The sequence below is a fragment of the Schistocerca gregaria genome, chromosome 2 (assembly GCF_023897955.1).
Source record: "Schistocerca gregaria isolate iqSchGreg1 chromosome 2, iqSchGreg1.2, whole genome shotgun sequence".
NCBI lineage: Eukaryota > Metazoa > Arthropoda > Insecta > Orthoptera > Acrididae > Schistocerca > Schistocerca gregaria.
The window spans coordinates 611,566,264-611,583,332 of NC_064921.1; the positions used below are offsets into that span (position 1 = coordinate 611,566,264).

The 17,069-nt window shown below is 41.6% G+C and overlaps 1 protein-coding gene across 1 annotated transcript in view; it reads left to right on the forward strand.

The window, feature by feature from the left end:
* The first annotated feature begins 661 nt into the window (after positions 1–661).
* LOC126336258 (follicle cell protein 3C-1) overlaps positions 662–17,069 on the forward strand; it is a 45,110-nt gene continuing 28,702 nt past the window's right edge. Inside the window, exon 1 of the mRNA XM_049999753.1 lies at positions 662–727. The gene's annotated coding sequence lies outside the window, so the exon portion shown is untranslated. The remainder of the gene's footprint in view (positions 728–17,069) is intronic.

Consider the following 17,069-nt stretch of genomic DNA (forward strand, 5'->3'; position numbering starts at 1 on the left):
AACTGAGGCGCTTTATTAAATCTAAAGAGTGAATTTTCCAAGTACGCCTAAGGTTCAAATGGTTCAAATGTTTCTGAGCACTATGGGATTTAACTTCTGAGGTCATCAGTCCCCTAGAACTTAGAAATACTTAAACCCAACTAACCTAAGGTTATCACAAACATCCATGCCCGAGGCAGGATTCGAACCTGTGACCGTAGCGGTCGCGCGGTTCCAGATTGTAGTGCCTAGAACCGCTCGGCCATCCCGGCCGGCCAAGTTAGTTTGCTATCTATCTGACGTCCTCTACTTTCTGTGCCACATTATACGGTTATTGTACGCTGTTTTTATATCTTGAAGACACGGCGATCCACGCTTGCGATTGCTCTGGTTGAGAACGACTCTTCCCCGCTATGAACGGCCTGTAAACCACGAGACCGCTGTCCGCGAGAAGCAAAGTGGGCTTCGTGCAGCTGACCGTAAGAAAACAGCAGCGTGTGCCGCTTTGGCTTTATTGTTTTTCAGTCCCAGTTGCGTCATTTCAAAACTTCAGAGCTCAAAAGCAACAGTGGTTACTGGGGTGTCGCAAGTATGGCACTCGCTGCAACATTAATGTGGGGCGCTGACGCGCGCCTAGTCAGCAGCGGCCAGGCTCAAAGAGCCATCTGGTGCGGTGCGGCCCGAAAGCACTCCGGCAGTTCACACAACGCCACCACCACCTACGCCTGCTTCTGCCGCACCCGCTCACGTAAGTAACGCTGCGTGTAGCTCTGATAGCTTTCGCACCGCTGGTTCAGTTGGTACAGAAATACGACGGGTAAGGGCTGCTTATCAAGTTAGCTGTAGGGAAAGTGCGGAAAAGTGGCCACTTTAAGGGAAAATAAATTTTCCCGAACGATGATATCATAGAAACTAGCCGCTTACTCATTTTGAACCTATTTATTATGAAGTATAACACCAAGTATTTTAAAGTGAAAAAGAAAATAAGATTTATGAGCTACATATAATTTTCTGAAGGCTTACATAACTACCATTTTTTCTTACCTATTGGGGTAATGTGACCAGTTTCATCGTAAGAGATAGCATGTTTCTTTGTTCTCGTTTGGGACATATTTTTCAGGTGTCTTCATACCTAGCATCTGCAACAATATCAAGCGGCTGCAACGGATAGTTTTCAATCGGTTTTTTTTTGTGTTAGACCAAATAAAACAGAACAGTGATGGTTTTAAATAATATAAATTAATTCAAAATCGTCAGAAAGGGGTAGAATGACGAGATGATAGTTTCGTATATTTGTAGTACTGTTTGTGACACACGGAAGTATCTGAGTCTTATGAAGGTAAACACCTGAGTCACTTTTTCCATCGAATGCAGTCTAACTTTTTTTCTTTTTTTTTCTGGTGCTTCGTCACATAGATATTAACATTACAACTCTACAAGCCCCTGAACGATATAAAGCGTACGTTGCGTACCAGTGGAAGTTTCGCCGTCACGTCACGGCCCGTAACAATCGAGGGGAAATCATCAAGTAAAACTGATTTCTGTCGTTCCGCAAGCTAGTGTTGTAGGCCCTTTGTTGTTCCTTATCTGCATAAACGATTTAGGAGACAATCTGAGTAGCTGTCTTAGGTTGTTTCAGCTGCCGTTTATCGCCTAGTAAAGTCATCTGAAGATAAAAACCAACAGCAAAACGATTTGGACAACAATCTGTATGGTGGGAAAATTGGCAGTTGAGCCTAAAAATGAAAAGTGCGAGGTAATCCACATGAGTCCTAAAGGAATCCGTTAAGCTTCGGTTACACGTTAAGTCAATCAAATCTATAGACCGTAAATTCAGCTAAACACCTAGAAATCACAATTACGAACAACTTAAACTGGAAAGAACACATAAAATATATTGTGAAGAAGGGAAACCAAAGACTTCGTTTTATTGGCAAAACGGTTAGAAAATGCAACAGATCCTCTAGAGACGCTGCCTACATTACGCTTGTATGTCCTCTTTGGAGAACTGATGCGCTGTGTAGAATCCTTTCCAGATAGGATTAACGGAGTACATGGAGAAAGTTCAAAGAAGGGCGGAAAGTTTTGTATTACAGAGAAACAGGGAAGAGAGTGTAACGGATATGATACAGGATTTGGGGTGGAAATCATTAAAACAAATGCGTTCTTCGTTGCGGTGGGGTGTTCTCACGAAATTTCAATAAGCAATTTTCTCCTCCGATTGCCAAAATATTTTGTTGACGCCGGCCTACTCAGGGAGAAACTGTCATCGAAATAAAGTAAGGGAAATCAGGGCTCGAACTGATAGATATAAATGTTAGTTTTTTTCGAGAGTGGAACAATAGAGAATTAGTGTGAAGGTGATCTGCCAGGCATTTCATAGTGATCTGCAGAATAGCCATGTAGATGGAGATGTGGAGTTGTGCTACCAGCTTCTGTATTTTTCCCAGTTCCATTCAGTACCCTCTCCTTATTCGATCTAAACATAATTTTCAACAACTCTTCGTAGCACAACATTTCAAAGGCCTCTGCTCTATTCTTGTCTGAACTGCTTGTCATCAATGTTTCACTTCCGTACAAGGATACACTCAACCCAAATATTTTCAGAAAACAATTCCTACGCTTAATTTTGTATTCGTTGTTAATTTTTTTTCTTTTTCATTAAACCTTTTCTTGCTATTGCCAGACAGCATTTTATATCCCCTCTACCTCAGCCATCGTTATTTATTTTATTGCCGAAATAACGAAACTGATACTACTTGGGCTGCCTCATTGTCGAATCTGATTCTATCAGCAACATCTCATATAATTCGACGACTTCCATTACACTTGCTCATTTTGTTGATACTTACTTTATAAACTCTTTACAAAACACTATCCATTTCGTTCAACTGCTCTTCAAACCCCTTTGCCATCCCTGAAAATGTCATCGGCAAATTGCAAGATTTTATTTCTTCTCCCTGAATTTTAACTTCCAAATCTCTCCTTGGTTTCCTTCACAGTTCGTTCAGTTCACAGATTGAATACAATTCGGATAGGCTACAATCGTGTCTCATTCCCTTCTCAACTAATGATTCACCTTATATGTTCTTCGATTCTTATATGTGCAATCCGATTTCCTTATTAGTTGTAGATAACCTTTCGTTCCCTGTAGTTTATTCCTGATAAATGTGTGTAATCCCGTCAACATCATCAATAGCTTTCCCTAAATCTACAAATGTAACTGACGTAGTTTTGCCTTTCTTTAGCGTATCTTAAAGATAAGCTGTAGAATCAGTATTGCCTAGCGTTTTCTGACATTTCTCCAGAACAGAAATTGATCTTCCCCAAGGTCGGCCGCTGTAAATAATTCGTTTTAGTATTTTGCAACCATGACTTACTAAATTGATGGTTCGTTCAGCTCCATCCTTCTCTGAAATAGGAATTATTAGTCGTCTTGAATTGCGAGGGCATTTCACCTGTACTCGTACGATATATCTTGCATTCAAGTTGGAATAGATCTGTCATGATTGGCTCTCCAAAGTATCTCAATAACCTTTAGGGAATGTCCTCTACTCCAGGGACTTGTTTTGACTTAGGCCGTTCACAGCTCTGTCAAATTCTTCTTCCATCTCATCTTCATTTACTTCCTCCTCTCTCTCTATAGTATTGTATTCCTGTTTGTTTCTTCTGTACAACCCTCAATGTATTCCTTCCGCGCGCGTGTAGCCCCTATATGACAGAAGGCAAAGCATTTCTTCACTAACCACATGTAAATCTCCATGTGATGCACAACATTTTGCTTGTCGCCACTTCAAGTGGACATCCTCAATCAATTCTACGCCTACACACAAATTATTCAGACACTTGTGAAGTGAATGGCATAACGTACTTAACATTCTGGCACATGTTAGTTCCTCCCCATTCGCTTCGACCATGTGGTCATAACGTTTCTAATCCCAACAACTTTTTAATCACAGGTATTTGTATGAGTTAACTGATTCTAGTTGTACTTGTTTTGTAAATAAAACTGCCTTTTCCTGCTTCTAGTTACTTTATTTATCCCATACGCGTTTCGCCTTCTCCTGTTCTAAGGCATCATCAGTGGGATCTATAACGATACAGTTTTGTTAGTTTTAGGTTATTAAACAGACCACTTCGCGATTTTTTTGTGGAAAAAAGTAATTACTTACGATCTGCGTTTCCTCACGTCTGATTCTAATTGTGACTTACTTATAGCGTAATCACTTTTGTGAAGTGCGCAGTTTTTCATTTATGAACATTTGCGTTTAGTGAAGTGCATAGTTTTTCACTTCTGAACATTTAAAGGCAGTTGCCAGGCCGACTTTCAGATTTTTGTTGCTAACGTTCTTCTGACAGCCGGTCACTGTGGCCGAGCGGTTCTAGCCGCTTCAGTCTGGAACCGCGCGACCGCTACGGTCGCAGGTTCGAATCCTGCCTCGGGCATGGATGTGTGTGATGTCCTTAGGTTACTTAGGTTTAAGTAATTCTAAGTTGTAGGGGTTGATGATCTCAGATGTTAAGTCCCATAGTGCTCAGAGCCGTTTGAACCATTTCATCTGACACGTTCCACAGTTTTAAGACTACGAACAGCAGGCCTATAATGGACATTTATGCCAAGAAGTTTTTTGCCAAATTATCGGTAATGACGCTTAGACAGAAGAAAAGGATAATGACTTTGTTTTGTGCAATGTGAACTCAAGAAAAATAGCAGTATTTGCTTGTGTGCTATGGGGCTACAGCATCCTCCACCTTCACCCCCCTCCCCCCCCCCCCCCCTTCCGTATCTAGGGAGAGAGAGAGAGATACTTTGGAACATAGCTTTCAGACTAAACAGCCTCTAAAACCATCTCCCTTTTTGTAATCTGTGGATTAAGAAAACGTCTTCGTTTACTCTAGAGAATTTGGAGACTACAAAATTTTACCGATTTCAGTTGTTCCTCAACGCCACTAACACTACACACTCATCTTTTCAGTAGTATGAGGAATAAACAGAGGGAATTATTCTGAGTCTTACTTTGTGAAGGAACATTTGATAACGAAGTTAAGCATTTCTACTTCTGCTTTGATATCCTCAACTTCAGTTCTTGTCTCATCCGCGAGTGACTGGACGGTAAGTTTGGTACCAATAACAGGTTTTACATAAGGCCACACTTTATGTGCGTTCGTTGGAAGATCTTTCGACAATATAGCAAGTGGTAATATTCAAATTCGCTTTTACTGAGATAGACCGTGTTCAAAATACATCATGTAGAAAAAGGATGAAGGGAGATTAACAAGAGCATACGAACGATCTAAGGGAGGGGGGAAAGGAAACCTCTTGATTTATTCGTGAATGACGAAGTAGCTTTGAGATTTCATATAAAAATTTTCCTGGGTACCCTACCTAATAGGCGATACCCATTACATTCTTCAAACTGATACTAAATTGTTATATCTGTCGGAGTGGTGTGCAGTATTTGAGTTCGGTTTGTGTATATCTTTTCTTTCTACTTTATGGTTTTGAACCCAGCCCTTTAATGCACTCAAAAATTACGATACACAACGTAAAAAGATGGGGAAGGACGTGCAAAGTGGATAAAAAAGGATAATACAGTATTAAAAAGAGCAAATAATGAAGCAGAATATCTCTTACGTGAAGACTGAAGTAACAGAAGAGTGGACAGAAACCACAGGAGATAAAATTAGCTAAATCGAGGCCAGTATGTAGGATATTCGGTGATCATTCAATTTAAAAACTTTTATGTGGCATATTACCTTCGCATACCCAGTAGTAAACCATTACTATAAACAGCCACTCACAATCTACAGTAGCTACATCCAACATCCTTTCACTGAGCGTGCTATGCAGATACCTGCCTTACTATAGCATCCAACTATGTTTTCACCCAGCAGCACTGCTTGCAGTCTCCAGATATGGGAACTGTCTCACCTTTTCGTTCTTCTCTTATCTTTTCCAGCTGTATCGCATTTTATGTTTACCTGCAGAAAATCTAAAGGAAAATTGGTCCGTGGATGTACTTCATTAATACAGTCATGTTATTTGGTGAGTTACTGACACTCTGTAGATGACCTGCTTCTAGGATGAATTCCCAGACACTACTGATGCTAGGATGCAGACTAAGTAGGAACTGGTTGTCCTCAATTTTCTTGACACCCTGAAGCAAACAACTGGATATGATTAGTAGCCAGAACATAAAATCCTAATTTTATATTCAGGCAAATTTCCCTAAGGTTTAGAGGCAAAGTAGATTAAAACTGTGATAACAAATCGAAAGTTATGGGGCAGGGAAAAAATAAAAATATGGCAGTGGAAAACATATGATGCATCTATCAGGAAAGTGTAAATATGTTAATTGAAACATAAAACTGAAGTAAGAAAGAGTAAAAAGGCAATGGTGTAACAGAAACTGAAATGAACAGGTGTAAAAACGTATACGAGTAGGATGGAAGTAAAAACAGGGATAAGAACAACATATAACACAAAAGAAGTACTCACAAGTCGGAGAGAATGAGGTGATAAACTGACAGAAAACAGAAGTGTGGGTGGAAGATAAAAACTGTAAAAAGAGAATGGACGCATAAGTAGAAGTAATTCAGACTTTATATATACAGTGCTGTTTTTCTGGGGAACGCTGGGGGATGAGTACCCCTAAACTTTTTTATCGACTAAGTAATTTTTTTACGATGTCGAGAACTTGAAAGAGTGCCAAAGATTTATTTCACAGACGTAAACATTTTATTTAAGTTTTTTGTGTTGATAATTGCAATGCGAACGATATCAGCGCAGTTTTTGGTGGGAAAAGCGATGTCATTGACTGTTTCAAGCATTTCGAAGTTGCGGCCGATACCATTTTTTTTTTTTTGTAGTTCGACATGCTGATGACGTCATGGCTAAAAGCAGATGGGTGGTATCCCATGCTTCAGTTATAAGTAATTTTCGCTGCATCATATCGAATGTTGGAGTATCCTCAAACTTTTTTTTTTTACAAAAGAGCAATATATATATATATATATATATATATATATATATATATATATATATATATATATATATATACTCTACAGGTTCTTAAGTATACACATAGAATACTTCTTCATTGCAAGTCCTTTCTTTCACATCCATAAATAAACCTTGGATCCAGGGGCGGATCGACGATTCGGTTCTGGAGGGGGTCAAAGGTTCCTGCTTGCTTTTTGGTAATCGTCTTTAATCCGCCTCTCCTTCCCCCGTACAAACAACTTGCCATCACCCTTACTTTTAACGTGAAGTAGGTGTGTAGAATTCTAATGACGGTAAAATAATTAGCATTTTCAATATTATAATAATAAATTAATTACCACAACATGTATGAAAAATTGTAATTTAATAATAATAATTATGATACTTTGTTTACATCAGTGAACAACACAATGTTTTTTTTGTTTTTTTTTTAATGTGGTCCGACGCGAATTGCTTGGAATTTGCTGTATGCATTCCAGTCTCTGTTTTCCTCTACAATTTTCACCCTAAACACCTTTTAGTTATTCCTTGATGTCTCAACATATGTCTACCATCCCGTCTGTTCTTGTAGTCAGTGTTCATCTACAACAACATATATACTCTGCAAGCCACCGTACGGAGCATGGCGAAGGGTGCCCTGTACAACCACTAGTAATTTCCTTTCCTGTTCCACTCGCAGAGAAAGCGAGGGAAGAACGACTGTCTTTATGCCTCCTTACGGGCCCTAATTTCTCGTGTCTTATCTTCGTGGTCCTGACGCACAATGTATGTTGGCGGCAGTAGGATCGTTCTTCAGTCAGTTTCAAATGCTGGTACTCTAAACTTTCTCAGCACTAATCTTCGACATGAGTGTCTTCTTCCCTCCAGGGATACCACTTGAGCTCCCAAAGCATATCCGTAACACATGCATGCTGATCAAACCTACTGGTAACAAATCTAGCAGCTCGCCTCCGAATTGCTTCGATGTTTTCTGTCAATCCGACCTGGTGTGGATCCCAAAAACTGGCGCAGCACTCAAGAATAGGTCGCACTAGCGGCGTATGTGCCGTCTCCTTTACAGATGACCCATAATTTTTCTAAAATTCTCGCAATAAACCGAAGTCGATCATTTGCCTTCCCTACCACAATCCTCACATGCTCGTTCCATTTCATATCGCTTCGCAACGTTACGCCTAGATATATAAACGACGTGACTGTGTCAAGCAGTAGACTACTAATGCTGTATCCGAACATTACGAGTTTATTTTTCCTGCTCATCTATATTAACTTACATTTTTCTACGTTAAGAGCCCGCTATAATTCATCACACCAACTAGAAAATTTGTCTAGGTCATCAACCTACAGTTACCTTCCTGTACATCACAAAAAACACCATCGAACAACCGTAGAAGGCTGCCCACCATGTCTGACAGGTCATTTATGTACATAGAAAATAGCAACTATCCTATCACACTTCCCTGGGGCACCCCTGATGTCGCCCTTGTCTCTGATGAACACTCGCTGTCAAGAAAAACGTAACTGGGTTCTATTACTTAAGAAGTCCGTCTGCACATACCGTCGTTAACAGTCTGCAGTGAGGTACCGTGTCGAATGCTTTTCGAAAATCTAGAAACATGGAATAAGCCCGTTGCTCTTCATCCATAGTTCGCAGTATACCATGTGAGAAAAGAACAAGCTGGGTTTCGCAGGAGCGATGCTTTCTAAAGCCGTTTTGATTGGTGGACAAGATTTTTCAGTCTCTAGAAAATTTATTCGAACTCAGAATATGCTCTAGAATTCTGTAGCAGCCTGATGTTAAGGATATTGTTCTGTAATTTTGCGGGTCCGTTCTTTTACCCTTCTTACGTGCAGGAGTCACCTGCGTTTTTTTTTGTTTTTTTTTTTCAGTCACTTAGCACTCTGCGCTGTTCGAGAGATTCGCAATAAATGCAAAGTAAGTAAGAGGCTAATGACGTAGAGTACTTTTCGTAAAAGCGAATTGGTATTCCATCTGGAACTAGTAACTTATTTGTTTCCAACTCTTTCAGTTGTGTCTCTACCCCAGGGATGCTTATTACTACGTCATCCATACGGGACTCTGTTCAATGGTCAAATGACGGTACGTTTGTACGATTCTCCTGCGTGAACGATTTCTTAAACGTGGACTTTAAATCTTCTGCCTTCCTGTTGCTGTCTTATACTGCCAAACCAGACTGGTCAACGAGTTACTGAATAGAAATCTTAAATACGGTTAGCGATTTTACATAAGTCCAGAATTTTTTCGGGTTCTCCGCCAGATCTTTAGCCAAGGTATAACGGTGGTAGCTGTCGTGTGCTTTGTGCATAGATTTTTTCACAGACGCACAAGTCTCTACTAATCTTTGCCTGTCGTCATTTGCGCGTCGTCTTTTGAACTGAGAGTGGAACACCCTTTGCTCCCTCAGCATTTTCCGAATTTCGTTATTAAACCCCGGAGGGTGTTTTCCGTCCTTAATCCACTTACTAGGCACATACTTGTACAGAGCACGATTTACAATATGTTTAAACTTTGCCCATAATTCCTCTACAGTCTTCACTCTGGAACGAAGTGATTACAGTTCATTGTCTAAGTGAAATGCTGACAACTGTTTATGTGCTCTTTCTAACAGATACTCTCTCCTAGTCCTCTTGACTGATTTATTAATTTTCGTAACCATAGTCGCTATGATGACATCGTGATCACTAATCCCCAACTCTATGCTGATATCATAGACAGGGTGAGCCCTGTTTGTAGCTACAAGGTCCAAGATACTTTCATTGCGTGTTGGCTGCCAAACTAGCTGCTCAAGACAGTTTTCGAAAAACTTGTTCAAAAGTACTCCACAAGATTGTCTGTTTGTGCACCCTGCAAAGAATCCATACACATCTCAGTCTGTACTCGGTAGTTTAAAGTCACCACCAACTAGTATTGCATGATTTGGGTTTTTATGCGCAACTGACATGGAGTTTCTTTGAATGACTCCAGAACTGTCACAGAATAGTCGGGTGGTCGCTAAAAACATCTCACAATTATATAAGGACGTAGGTTTCCGCGGCCATTGCCACAGTGATTAAAATTCTTCTAGGTATTATGCCGCGTCATTGCTAAAAACTATCAACAATAGTAAACTAAAAGCGACGCTTCGGCCGAACTGCAGCGGCCTTCCTCAGGGTACGACTGGTTTCGCATGGGGACAGGTGCTTCCATTACAGACTATCGATGTCTGACGTCACAGTTGTAAAACTTTTAATTGGCCCTGTAATAAGATTGGCTAGTGATGACGTAAGGGAAGATGGAAAGAAGAGGCTATTGGTGGATGTCCATGTCGTCAACGATTGGTAGCTGTCCGCCAATCAGCGTTCAGCTTCTGGTCGGCAAGTTGTCCTGCTGGTGGCGCGGAAGTATCTGCACAAACAGCTGTAGAGCAACTGTCAGTCCACTTCCGCGCAAAACTGTATGTTTGGCGACCGCAAATCGCTGTGCGTTCTTTTATTGGGTATGTTCAGAACGATGTCTGTTAGCAGCAGTCTAGTACTGCGTGCTACTGCATAGAATTTGAAACCAAATGTCCCTAGAGCCTGCTCCAAACAAGCATTTCGTTTCACGTCCTGTAGTCAGTTTGTGCTTGTAAACATCATGGTTCAGCTTTCCTTTTTACGAGAATGTCGTGGAGTCATGTCTGCGGAATGTGCTGGACATTATTGCAAAATCCAGCGTCCAAGAAAAAAAAAATTGGCCGCTGTAGAACCCCCTGCGCTATGCGTGTGGTCACCATCTTACTGTGCTCACGTGTTTCATCTAACATTGGTCGAAGAGACTGTGTTTGATAATTGATATTTTCTCACGAATAGTGAGTCGTTTGTGATAAATATTTGTACAATACGATTTTGATCATTCCATTCTCCGGGCCACCAACTTACACTACACATCACAGACGTTCCGGTTAATGATAACGACGCAAACGTTTTTCGTCAGTAGGTGCACGTAACTCGCTTTCAGTGATTCTAATACAGTGGACAACCCTTGTAGAGTATAACACGAGAAGGAGGCAAAGGAGAGAAGCTTCCACTGGTACACTTACCAAATGTAAAAGGCGCCAGTGAACGGCTAGGCAACGTTCTCCGCCGACGAGGTTTCAAACAGATTTTTCCAAGCGATCATAGGATCCACGAAATGAGAGGTTCCACCAATGATATAGTCAACATTTTTAACACTGCAGGTGTTTACGAACTACGGTGTGAGTGCAGAGCTGCCTACACAGGAGAAACGGGGAGACCTGTCAGCTTACGAGTAGCAAAACACGAACGCTATGTACAATTACAACAACATAACAAATCGGCGTTAACGGAACACCACTGCGGACAACCTATCAGGTTCCAGGAAGCCAGAGTACTGGCGAAGGAATCGTGGATGCGAGAACGCAAAATGCGGGAGGCGATCGAAATTATTAAACAGCCTGACAACGTCAACAGAGAAGACGGCTACAAACTCCCGGCGTCCTGGCTACCAGCCACCCCAGTCCAACGGGTCGCGAGCGGTCACGGGGCAGAAGCTACACGGGACACGGGGGTATCTGCACAAACAGCTGTAGAGCAACTGTCAGTCCACTTCCGCGCACACCAGGAGGAAAACTTGCCGACCAGAAGCCGAACGCTGATTGGCGGACAGCTACCAATCGTTGACGACATGGACATCCACGAATGGCCTCTCTCTTTCCATCTTCCTTTACGTCATCACTAGCCAATCTTATTACAGGGCCAATTAAAAGTTTTACAGCAGTGACGTCAGACATCGATAGTCTGTAATGGAAGCACCTGTCCCCATGCAAAACCAGTCGTACCCTGAGGAAGGCCGTTGCAATTCGGCCGAGCGTCGGTTTTAGTATACTATTTTAGCAATGACGCGGCATAATACCCAGAAGAATTTTAATCATCTCACAATTAACTTGGTTTCACCTAAACCTGTTACGCGAGACCATATAACTTCACAATCACACTCAATTTCAACCTCAGTAGAGACGATATTTTTGTCGACTGCAATGAACACACACCCTCCTACGGCGTCTGATCTGTCTTTGCGATAAACATTCCGAGACTCGCTATATATCTCAGAACTTCTTACTTCGTATTTTAATCAGTCCCAAGAATAATTTAAGGTTGAGAACTCCTCTGGAGAGAACTTCCTTATGAATACTTCGACTATTTTTACAGTCGAACTGTCTTCACTCTAAATACGGTATGATTTCTATACATGTGCATTGACTGGCGAGTGTTCATGAGAGTACCTCAAACTACCACCTAGAATAAAAAAAAAAAAAGAAAGAACATGTGCATTCCAGAAGTACTCTGCTACCAAAATAGCAGCTTTCTTTGTGTTTAAAATGGCTCGGAGCACTATGGGACTCAACTGCTGTGGTCATTAGTCCCCTAGAACTTAGAACTACTTAAACCTAACTAACATAAGGACATCACACACATCCATGCCCGAGGCAGGTTTCAAACCTGCGACCGTAGCAGTCGCACGGTTCTGGACTGCGCGCCTAGAACCGCGAGACCACCGCGGCCGGCCTTTCTTTGTGTATGCACCCCTGACTTACCAAGGTGAGTCCTACAAATCCCCACCTGATAACGCAGCCTAGTTCATCAGAGACGACGAAGCCTTCGCTCGAAACCCTCCACTCGGTTCCAAACCAAAGGCCCCGATCAACTCGGAATGGTTCTGCAAATTGTGAGCTCTGTTTGCACCCCGCGTGCGAAGCCAGCAGTCTTCAACACCTCTGCCAGCCGCCTGTAATTCCTAGCCGATTCTGTGGAGAACCTCCTCATTCCTTACCTTATCAGTCCACCTAATTTTCAACGTCTTCTGTAGCACCGCATCTCAAAGGCTTCGATTTTCTTCTGTTCCAGATTTACCTTGGTCCATGTCTGACTATCATACAACGTTCTGCTCCAAACGTACGACATTCTCAGAAATTTCTTCCTCGAATTAAGATCTATGCTTGATACTAGCGGTCTTCTCTTAGCCACGATGACCTTTTTGCCAGAACTAGTTTGCTTTTTATGCCCTCCTTGCTCCATCTGTCACGCATTACTTCGCTGCATAAGTTGCGGAATTCCTTAATTTCATCTACTTCATGGTTCCTAATCCTGATGTTATGTTTCTCACTGTTGTCATTTCTGCTGCTTCTCATTACTTTCGTCTTTCTTCTGTTTACACTGAATCCGTATTCTCTACTCATTAGACAGTTCATTGCATTCGACAGATCCTGTGATTCTTCTTCACTTTCACTGAGGACAGCACTATCATCAGCAAATCTTATCACTGGCATCCTTTCCTCCTGAATTTTAATTCCACTCTTGAACCTTTCTTTTTTTCCCTCATTGATTCTTCGATGTATAGACCGAACTGTAGGGGCGAAAGACTACATCCCTGCCTTACACCCTTCTTAATCCGAGCACTTCATTCCTGGTCTGCCAGTCTTATTGTTCCCTCTTGCTTCTTGTACGTAGTATATATTACCCGTCTTTCCCTATAGCTTACCCCTATCTTTCTCAGGATTGCAGCCATCTTGCATCATTATACATTGTCAAACGCTTTTTCCACGTCGACAAATCCAGTGAACGTGTCTCGATTTTTCTTCAGCTTTGATTCCATTATCAGCCGCAACGTCAGAACTGCTTCTCTGGTGACTTTACCTTCTCTAAAGTCAAACTGATCGTCATCTAATGCATGCCCAATTTTTTTTCCCATCTTCCAGTATATTGTTCTTGTCGGCAACTGGGATGTATGTGCTGTTAAGCTGACTGTTTTGATAGTTCTCGCATTTGTTGGCTCCTGCTGTCTTCCAAATTGTGTGAATGATGTTTTTCCGAAAGTCTGAGGGTATATTGCGTCTCATACATGCTACACACCAACGTGTATAGTCATTTTGTTGCTACTTCCCTCAATGATCATAGAAATTATGATGGAATGTTTATCTATTCCTTCTGCCTAATTTGCTCTTAAGTCTTCCAAAGCTGTTTTAAACTCTGATCCTAATACTGGATCCCCTATCTCTTCCCCGTCGACGCATGTTTCTTCTTTCGTCACCTCATCAGACAAGTCTTCCCATCAGACAATTATTCCCCCTCGCAGAGGCCTTCACTGTACTCTTTCCACTCATCCGCTCTCTCCTCTGTCTTTAACAGTGGAAGTCCCGTTGCACTCTTGATGTTACCATCGTTGCTTTTAATTTCACGGAAGGCTGTTTTGGCTTTTCTGTGTGCTGAAATCAGCCTTTCTACGACCATTTCTTTTTCGAATTCTTCACACTTTTCATGCAGCCATTTTACCTTAATTTCCCTGCTCTTCCCTTTTTATTTCGTTCCTTGTATTTCAATTTCCTGAATTTCCCTGAACATTTTTATACTTTTTTCTTTCGTTTATCAGCTGCACTATTTCATCTGTTATCCTTGGTTTCTTCACAGTTGCCTTCCTTGTGCCTACGATTTTCTTTCCAAATTCTGTTATCACCCTTTTTAGAGATTTCCGTTCCACTTCAACTGAACTGCCTGCTGAGCTACTCACTAACGCAGTAGCTACAGGCACGGAGAACTTCTAGCGTGTCTTTCATTCCTTAGTACTTTCGCATCCCACTTCTTTACACAATGATTCTTCTTTCTCTTAAACTTCAGACTACTCTACGTCATTGCTAAATTGTGATCTGAGTGTGTATCTGCTTTTGGGCACGCCTTACAATTCAATATCTGCTTTCGGAATCTCTGTTGATCATCTACATTTACATCTACATCCATACTCCGCAAGCCACCTGGCAGTATGTGGCGGATGGTACCTTGAGTACCTCAATCGGTTCTCCCTTCTATTCCAGTCTCGTATTGTTCTTGGAAAGAAAGATTGTCGGTATCCCTCTGTGTGGGCTCTAATCCCTCTGATTTTATCCTCGTGGTCTCTTCGCGAGATATACGTAGAAGGGAGCAAATACTGCTTGACTCCTCGGTGAAGGTATGTTCTCGAAATTTCAACAAAAGCCCGTACCGAGCTACTGAACGTCTCTCTTGCAGTCTTCCACTGGAGTTTATCTGTCATCTCCGTAACGCTTTCGCGATTACTAAATGATCCTGTAACGAAGCGCGCTGCTCTCCGTTGGATCTTCTCTATCTCTTCTATCAACCCTATCTGGTACGGATCCCACACCGGTGATCAGTATTCAAACAGTGGGCGAACAAGTGTACTGTAACGTATTTCCTTTGTCTTCGGACTGCATTTCCTCAGGATTCTTCCTGTGAATCTCAGTCTGGCATCTGCTTTACCAACGATTAATTTTATATGGTCATTCCATCTTAAATCACTCCTAATGCCTACTCGCAGATAATTTATGGAATTAACTGCTTCCAGTTGCTGACCTGCTATATTGTAGCTAAATGATAAAGGATCTTTCTTTCTATGTGTTCGCAGCACATTACACTTGTCTACATTGAGATTCAATTGCCATTCCCTGCATCATGCGTCAGTTCGTTGCAGATTCTCCAGCATTTCAGCACAATTTCCCATTGTTACAACATCTCCGCCACACACCGTCACGTGGCTTGTGGAGTATGGATGTAGATGTAGATGTAGATATAGTACAGCATCACATGAAAAAAGCCTCAGCGAACTTTCGATGTTATTCACAAGGTCATTTATATATATTGTGAATAGCAACGGTCCTCCGACGCTCCCCTGCGGCACACTTGAAATCACTCTTACTTCTGAAGACTTCTCTCCATTTAGAATGGCATGCTGCGTTCTGTTATCTAGGAACTCTTCAATCCAATCACACAATTGGTCTAACAGTCCATATGCTCTTACCCTGTTCATTAAACGACTGTGGGGAACTGTATCAAACGCCTTGCGGAAGTCAAGAAAGACGGCATGTACCTGGGAACCCGTGTCCATGGCCCTCTGAGTCTCGTGGACGAATAGCGCGAGCTGGGTTTCACACGATCGTCTTTTTCGAAACCCATGCTGATTCCTACAGAGTAGATTTCTAGTCTCCAGAAAAGTCATTATACTCGAACATAATACGGGTTCCAAAATTCTACAACTGATCGATGTTAGAGATGTAGGTCTATAGTTCTGCACATCTGTTCGATGTCTCTTTTTGAAAACGGAGATGACCTGTGCCCTTTTCCAATCTTTTGGAACGCTACGCTCTTCTAGAGACCTATGGTACACCGCTGCAAGAAGGGTGGCAAGTTCCTCCGCGTACTCTGTGTAAAATCGAACTGGTATCTCTCTTTTGAACGATTTTAATTGTTTCTCTATCCCTCTGTCGTCTATTTCGATATCTACTATTTTGTCATCTGTACGACAATCTAGAGAAGGAACTACAGTGCACTCTTCCTCTGTGAAACAGCTTTGGAAAAAGACATTTAGTATTTCGGCCTTTAGTCTGTCAATACCATTTTCTTTCAATACCATTTTGCTCACAGTGTGTCTGGACATTTTGTTTTGATTCACCTACCGCTTTGACATAAGACCAAAATTTCTTATGATTTTCTGCCAAGTCAGTACATAGAACTTTACTTTTGAATTCATTGAACGCCTTTCGCATAGCCCTCCTCACACTACATTTCGCTTCGCGTAATGTTTGTTTGCAAGGCTTTGGTTATGTTTATGTTTGCTGTGAAGTTCCCTTTGCTTCCGTAGCAGTTTCCTAACTCGATTGTTGTACCAAGGTGGCTCTTTTCCATCTTTATTATCTTGCTTGGCACATTTTCATCTAATGTTCTAACTGAAATCTTCTCGTATCTCCCGGCCTTTTCCGAGTATGCCTGCTCTTCTTGTGATTCTTGAACAGTGTATTTGCTATTATTAACGAATGTTTACTGCAGAACTCTGTCTTTCTCCTCTCTTGTTCCTACTACTAAGTCCGTAATCTCCCACAACCATTTCTTCTGCTCTCTCCCCTATAACCACATTCCAGTCCCCTTTGACTATTGCATTTTCATCTCCTTTTATGTATTGAATTACCTGATCAGTATCGTCCTATTATTTCTCTGTCTCTTCATCCTCTGCTTGCGACGTCAGCACGTAAAGCTGATCTACTGT